General features: G+C 37.6%; 1 long non-coding RNA gene across 1 annotated transcript; it reads right to left on the bottom strand.

Moving 5' to 3' along the window:
• Window positions 1-5,589: 5,589 nt before the first annotated feature.
• LOC127534064 (uncharacterized) lies at window positions 5,590-7,869 on the bottom strand. The gene is made up of 2 exons (XR_007942009.1): window positions 7,773-7,869; window positions 5,590-7,690 (listed from the first exon to the last, which is right to left on the bottom strand). It is a non-coding gene; the product is annotated as an uncharacterized LOC127534064 (long non-coding RNA).
• Window positions 7,870-7,874: the final 5 nt, after the last annotated feature.

The following is a 7,874-nucleotide window of genomic DNA, read 5'->3' as shown; positions in this document are numbered from 1 at the left end:
TGTTGCTGATCCCTGGATTCATCTTGACCTCAAACGCTGCTGCTCCTGCCAGTGCAGGGCTCACTTCTGGCTTCATATCACCACCTGTATGAGAATGCAGATAGAATTTGCCAGAAGAAATTGGAAATGTGCATATATAGGCTGCATTGAAAATAGTGATAATTTTCTCAGTCTGAATAAATGTGGACATTGGACTTCTTGCACAAATGTTAAACAGAAAAAGCAGTGAAAATGCGCCACTGTAATCTTTAACAAAAGGTCTTGTCCTGTGCTTATATCATTTCCAGCCAGGAGAAACTTACTAAACAAGTAAAAATTAATTTTAAATCCAAGTCTGACATGGCTATGAGTAACTTTAGACTTAACTCTCACAGCTGCAGTGTTGAACACAGGTGTAATGAGACGTTTGGTCATTCTGTTGAGTGAAGAAATTAAATAATTTATACATTTTTTGCCCTAATACACTTTGATAGATGGTTTGTCAGTTTGTGGAATAATTTCTTGATTAATCACACCAGGTAATCTATGTTTCACTGTAGGATACTTCCCTCCCAATAGAATTTGCTTATTTGTTTATCAGGAAATATGTGGTATCAGACATGGTTTTGACATACTGCCTGGAATTAAATCTGGGATGTTGTATTGTGTATGCACTGTAACAATCCAGCCTCCAGGGTGCTCTCACCTCAAACTTTTGAAACACTGGGACATTGTGGAGTGGAAAAAAATGCTCTTTACAAGCTATTTTACTAAATAAAGAGATGAGAGAATCTATTAAGTGCAGCATCTTTAAAGCTGCACAACTGATTTCTGATTGTGTTCATCTTTTTAAGCTTTACTACTAGATATGTTTGACAGCTGGTTTCCATGAAAAGTAAGAATTCAACTTAAAATGACAAATAATGCCAGTGAAAGCAAGACAACATCTGCATTCAGCTAAAGCAGGTTTTGAGATATTTAATGAAAACACATTGAATACAGATATATAGATACTATGTTGTGGTAAAACTGATTCTAGAATTAGTTGCACTTTCTTGTAAGTTTTGTGATAGCTTAGATATTGTATTGGGTTTACACTGATATTACATAAAATGATGACCCCTGACAGGTGAGGAGAATAACACTGATAATCTGTCCATCATGGCACCTGTTAGTGGGTTGGATATATGAAGCAGCAAGTGAACATTTTATTCTCAAAGTTAATGTGTTAGAAACAGGGAAATAGTGGGCAAGTGTAAGGATTTGAGCAAGTTTGACTAGGGCCTAATTGTGATGGCTAGATGACTAGGTCAGAGCATCTCTTGCGGGGGTGTTCCTGGTCTGCAGTGGTCAGCAGCTACCAAAAGTGGTCTAACAGTGGTGACACAGGTCATTGATGCATGAGGGAAGCAAAGGCTGGTCTGCGTGGTCCCATCCAAGAGACGAGCTAATGTTGCTCAGATTGCCTGAAGACATTAATGCTACCTAAGTTTTGTTGTAGATCATGTACACCCTTTCATGGAAATGGTATTCCCTGATTGCTGTGGCCTCTTTCAGCAGGATAATGTACCGTGCCACAAAGCAAAAATGGATCAGGAAGGGTTTAAGGACCACAACATTGAGTTTGAAGTGTTGACTTGACCCCCAAACTCCCCAATCAAGCATCTGTGGGATGTGCTGGACAAACAAGTCCGATCCATGAAGGCCTCATCTCGCAACTTACAGGACTTACAGGATCTGCTGCTAACATCTTGGTGCCAGATACCACAGCACACCTTTGAGGCTCTTGTGGAGTCCATACCTCGATGGGTCAGGGCTGTTTTGGCAGCAGAAGGGGGATCAGCACACTATTAGACAGGTGGTCAGTATGTTATGCCTGATCAGTGTAATTCAAACACATGCATTACAATTGCAGTCTGATCTCATTCCGTCATTGTGTCATGTTTACATCTCTGCCACATTATTTCATCCTCTTCAATATTTCTGTGCAGATTGTGAAATTCTAAATAAATATATATCAACAACATGATGATAATTTCCACCAGCTTGCATGCTATGCATTTATACTATTGAAGTGTTAACGACATTTGTTTGGTTTTGTGCATGACGAATAATGTGTGTGACGCGACACATTGGATCCTCTGTACACTAAAGCTTTTCCATTTTCTGTATCTCTGTTTTTCAGCTCTGATGTCAGTGGTTCAGGGTGAGTCAGGTAATGACTTCCTACAGTGCAATGCTCTTCAGAGACAAAGTCCATCTGACCTCCATGCTCCCTGGTATCAGTATAAACCTGCCACATCCCCACATGAATGAACAGCCTCTCTGTTATCGTCTGTCACCTGAAAAGTGATTCCAATCTGTCTGACAGCAGAACGACATTTTCACAGCCTCCTCTGATAACAGATGACATTTGGCGATGTGAATGAGTGAGATGGATTCTTGAGATTGGATTTTTGTTTCCAGTGTTACTCTTAATTGCGACAGCTGAAACGTCATGGAGTGAGTTACTAAATAAACAATGTGGTATTGAGAGACAGTTATCTAAATCTGCCGTTGCTGTAAGTCATGTGTCACTAGAAAAGCAGTAAATATGTGGAAGTTGATGGTATTTATAAGAGTTTATTGCGAAGAAAGGTTCACTTAGAGGGCATGAGAAGCAAAGCTTTTTTTTCGCTATTGTGCAGCATCTGAATGGAGGAATCGTCATTCAAAAACCTTATCGGTAACATCACAACAGGCTTTCAACAAAGCTAAAGAATGCACTTAAACATCTGTCAAGCAACATCCAGAGCTGTGGAGAGATCAAGTTTAAAGTGAAATCTTTGGCCACAATCAGCAAAGACAAAGAAACATTGTAGAAATGATGAGAAGAAATACATTTTTTGGTTGTAATTTCTGAATACTTTAATTACTAATTCCATTCACTCAAGTACTCCACTGAATTGCAAATTTAAGCTACTTGTATCTTACTTAAGTTTTATTATTTTGTGAAACATACTGCTTCTATTCCAACAGATTAAAATACTGCGCTTCTAATTCCACTATATTTGTCTGACAGCTTTAGCTGCTTTTAAGATTATAATATTTCATATGCTTCCTGTCCAGGAAAAAACACATATGTCCAAGTTTACAGATGGTGAATGTTTGCCATAAACTGATAAATGGTTCTTTATGAGCTGAGAAAATTCTCCTGTTGGAAAATGTCACAAAGCTGAAAAGAGGACTATTGTTCTAAGCCCATGAATAGTTGACTTTTTCGAGATCGTTGCTCTTACATGACAGTGATGTTTCAAACATGTAATGGTCTAATAGAATATGATGCTTTGCTGTTATTTTAAGTCACCACCGGTATATAATGTAGTTAAAATGAGCCAAACTGTAAACATAAACAACAGTAAAATGCAACATATGCAGCAGTAATATTCCCCAAAAGCCTCATATGTCAGGGTAAAATACTAACAGGGACTATTTTATTGCATTTTCAATACTTTTGTCTTTCATACTTTTAGTAAATTTTCATTGCTACTTCACTGCTTTTATTCAAATAAGGTTTTGAATGCAGGGGTTTTAGTTGTAGTAGAGTTCACAGTGTGAGGTCAATGCTTTTAATGAAAGGATCTGAATGTTTCTTCAAACGCTGCTTACATTATAATACAAAATTATATGATGCAATGGCGTCAGTTTCACATCCAACAGAAAACTGTACCATTAATGCAAAATTTTAGACAAAAATCTGCGAAAAATGTTATGTTTAGAGACTTTAGAATGTCACCAAGCATTTAAAGCGCATTGTAATGGATTTTATCAATGTTCACACAGCATTCTTTCATAAAAAAAAAGACAATAATGCAATTTTACTTGAGTTTAACACCAGTTGGATGACTCACATTATTCAACAAAATGCACCTGTGACATATTTGTGAGCTTATTCATTGGAAACTCTTCCTCTTGTGGGTGATGATGTGTCACACAGTTGTACTCTAATGGCCGAAGTCACAATAGAGATGGCAAAAAGAAGCGGGTTGGCATGGCAACCACGTGTCCTTGTTGAGTGTTTTGCTGCATGACAGGATTAGAATTAAGTCTCATATACTATAATTTACTATTAAACCGTTTTATTATTGTAGTCTTGTACTTGGAGTGTATTTGAGATTTGAAAAAGGTCAATGACTAACAAAAGCTATAGAAAATGCTCATGAAACCAGATTTCAGTAAACAGCTGTGAAGTCAGAATATTGTAACTGTCAATGAACCGCGAGATGAGCAGGAAGTGCAATTGAAGTCTTCACATCTATTTGCCACACCTAATTGATTTTGGTTGAATAATTGCGTGGTGAGTCGGGTCCCTGCTCCCCCGGCTTCGTCTGCGTCAACCTCCTGCTAAAAGCCGTGGCTTTCTTTCACCGAGAAGCTGGAAAAATAATTAGCTGACGACACACCTCTGACCTCATTCGATGAAATGGATGCCTGTGTCGGTTGTGTGTGTTTGTGTGAGTGTCCTTTCAGTGGAATAAGGACGAGTGATGTCACACCACTATAGTGAAATACACACCCACACACAGCTCAGAGATAAGGACTGAGGATGCAGAGAATCAATAACAACAAAGTCAAAGATTCAGTGAGCTGTAATGAAGCCAGCATCTCGTGGAATAAACTGTCCAGCTTGCTAATAATTCTGTGGCCCTTCAGCTCTGTGTTTCTGTGTGCACGACTGATTGCTTTGGTCAGAGCAAACAGTTGTTGCTAGGTAAAGATGGATTATACAGCAGATCAGGTGCAGAACTGTTTGCACACAGCCAGATGACCAGAGGTATCAGCTCTTATCGACTCTGACCAGTTTAACTCACAATAGCCAACAAGCTCACTCTGTTAGAAAAACACTGTTCATCGGAATGAAACTTGAAGAGTTATTTGCTTTTATTGTTCTTTGTTCTTAATTCATCGAGTTTGTCGAACATGAACTACACAACCTCCTTTGTGTCTCACTCTGACGGCGCCTTTTTCTGAGGATCACTGTACACACATGAAACGAGTCCATGCTGACACTGTTTCCATTAGTAAACTACTTAAAAATCAGCTCATGTAGACACTATCACTGCCATAAATAACTGCCTACAATCATTATTAGACTTTATAGTGTATATTCTAAAGTCAAAACAATGCACTTTCTGATAAAATGACGTTTCCATATGCTGGCTTACATTCAGTTTTGTCTCTAGTTACCAGCATGACTTATGATCCACTACAATGAGAATGATCAGTTACTAAAAATAAAACTGTGGCATTGATTAAACCTATTAATCAAGCTACTCGGATGCTGTTTCACTCAGCAAATATTTGAGTTCGGAGTCAGTCTGTGCTGCGTTTTTTGATTAATTCTTTTGCACACAACATTGTTCAATGTGAAATCTGTGCAGCTTAAATGAGTTTTATGGCTTAATGAGTGGAACAAACGAATTACACCAAGAAAATGATTTATCACACCAAATGCTGCACTGTGTACTTTACATTACAAATCATATTTATGAATGCAACTTACATTATGAAATTAGGTGGGGGTGTGGTGTATTTGTATTTTGCTTGAGGTTTACAACTGAAACCCTTCAATTAATGTAATTAGATTTTTATTTGAATAGCTCATTACATGAAAACAGACTAAAACAGCATAGAGACATTAACCAATCCTTTGTTATTTTTTATATTGCATAAATGTAAGTTTTGGTGTTTTAAGTCAAACCAAATTACAATTGTTTGCAATATTGAAACATTCCCAGATAAATTCATAATAGGGTTTTTTCACAGCACATATTTAGACTTTTCATAGTATAGGACAGTAGCTGCTTATTAGCAAACCTGCCAGCATGCATCAAAAGTGAGTTGACTTTCATAACTCTTTTTTCCATTCATCTGAATTAAGGAAGTTTGCTGTGTGCCTTTGTACATGTATGAGTCATGGGCCTTTCCTGTGATAAGAATGGCTGTGACAGTAAACATAATGAACATTTACGGTCCATCGTTTCAGTAAGTACTTATAGTAAGAAGTATGTATGTCTCAGTTAAAGCACTCGTACTGCCAACTGTACACTAATGAGCAGAAAAATAAAAGAGAAAACCCTAACATGAGGTAAATGCTGTACTGTTGTCAATGCAATTCAGAGGTACGTTACACTTAATTATACCTTTCAGGTAGCTGACAAGTATAATTTATTATAAATTACCTCAGAAACTTTATCTCATTGCCTCAGAAATGCAAATGAGTTAATTCTCATAACTCTTCTTTCCTCTTATTGAAATAAAGGCAACTTGCAACGTGTGTTTTTGTGCATATTTGTACTAAAACAGACCATAACTATGACATGAACTATAATGAATGCTTACAAATCAAACTGCTGTTTTAACATATTGCAAGGTGTCAGATATTCATATGTCTCAGTAAAATCACAAACACTCACAACTTTACAACAGCAATCATGCTGATTTGTAAAGAGGCAAACTGAAACCAGAAACTCTTTATTTATTCAAGTTTTATGTTATAATTGCAATTAGGAGGTATTTTAAACTCCATTATACCTGTCAAATAATGTCTAAAAGAATCTGTGCTGCTTCTCCACTGGAAAGAGATCTATCTTCTATTCAAAGGTTTAAACTGGTTTTCGTTAATGACCAAAAGGCTTTTTCTTTTTTAACAGTTTAGCTTCACAGTTCAGCTCGTTCTCTCAGTTTCACTCATCAGGTGTTAGTCATCAGGAATTGAGTTAACAACCTTTAAATGATCTAAAAAAAAACACAGCAAGTCCTGTTATTTTTAAATGCTGTGCATAGTGTGTATGCTATTGCAAATAAGCGTAAAGTAGAAGTACAAAATAAGCACCTTTATAAATATCGTGGTCAAAGTGTCTTATTTTCCCCTAAATTACACATAAAATGCAAATAAAGTTATCTACTGCTATCTTACATTTTTAGCTCAGTTTATTCATTCATGCCTTCCATTTTATTCATCTATACAGCATTTTTAAAAGATCTTCTTCTTCCAGGCCTCAAGATTATCTTGAAAACTCCTGTTTGACTTGATGATGTCCATGACTACTGGATTAAAATTTCACAAAATAAACAACAGATTTGTAAGATATGACGCATTACTGTTCATTACCACACAACTGTACATAAAATGCAAATCTTGTTTCATCTCCAGACTGCTGAATGTTTGTGCATCAGAAATGACATCCCAGTTATATAATATAAGATAATGTTTCCCTCTCAGGAGCCTTTCACTTGCAACCTATTACATTACACTTGATCCTCTTTGCTTGGAACTCATTTTGAATCTGTGTACAACATTAAAGAAATAATATCTAATGAACATCTGTTGCTTTACTCTGAATATATGCTTAAAATAATCTACTGAGCTGATGGAATGAGCAGTTTTTCCATCATTTTTTTTCTGTTTGTTTTCCATCTTTCCTCCTCCTGCTGTGAATCAGTGGGGTGGCTGAGGAGCTGTCCATGGTGCTGGAGACTGGAGAGCAGCCTGAGGACACCTTTCCTTTCTCCACACAGTAAAGCTTCGGTAATAACATCCCAAGGACTTCTCTTCTGCACATTTTAAGAGGAGGATCCGAACATCTCATAATGATGAACATCTCACAGGATCGTATCAGATCTCTTCTGTTGCGTTTCTTCCCGGCGTCTCCTCCTACTCTTCCTCCTCCTGCAGGGACACACTTGGATATTTTTAGTCATCCTCCCTCCTCCCGTTCAGACTCCCCCCCACCTCCGGGACTTGAACTCACATCTAAGCGAGAAAGGTAGACGCCAAACTGACGTCAGAGCAGCAGTAATTTGACGTGCGACCGCCTCCCATCGCGACCACACACAGTCCTGCCCTCCCCATC

The sequence above is a fragment of the Acanthochromis polyacanthus genome, chromosome 5, assembly GCF_021347895.1.
Source record: "Acanthochromis polyacanthus isolate Apoly-LR-REF ecotype Palm Island chromosome 5, KAUST_Apoly_ChrSc, whole genome shotgun sequence".
In the NCBI taxonomy this organism is placed as follows: domain Eukaryota; kingdom Metazoa; phylum Chordata; class Actinopteri; family Pomacentridae; genus Acanthochromis; species Acanthochromis polyacanthus.
The sequence above is the reverse complement of the archived record's forward strand: the minus strand, read 5'-3'. Positions and strand labels throughout refer to the sequence as shown.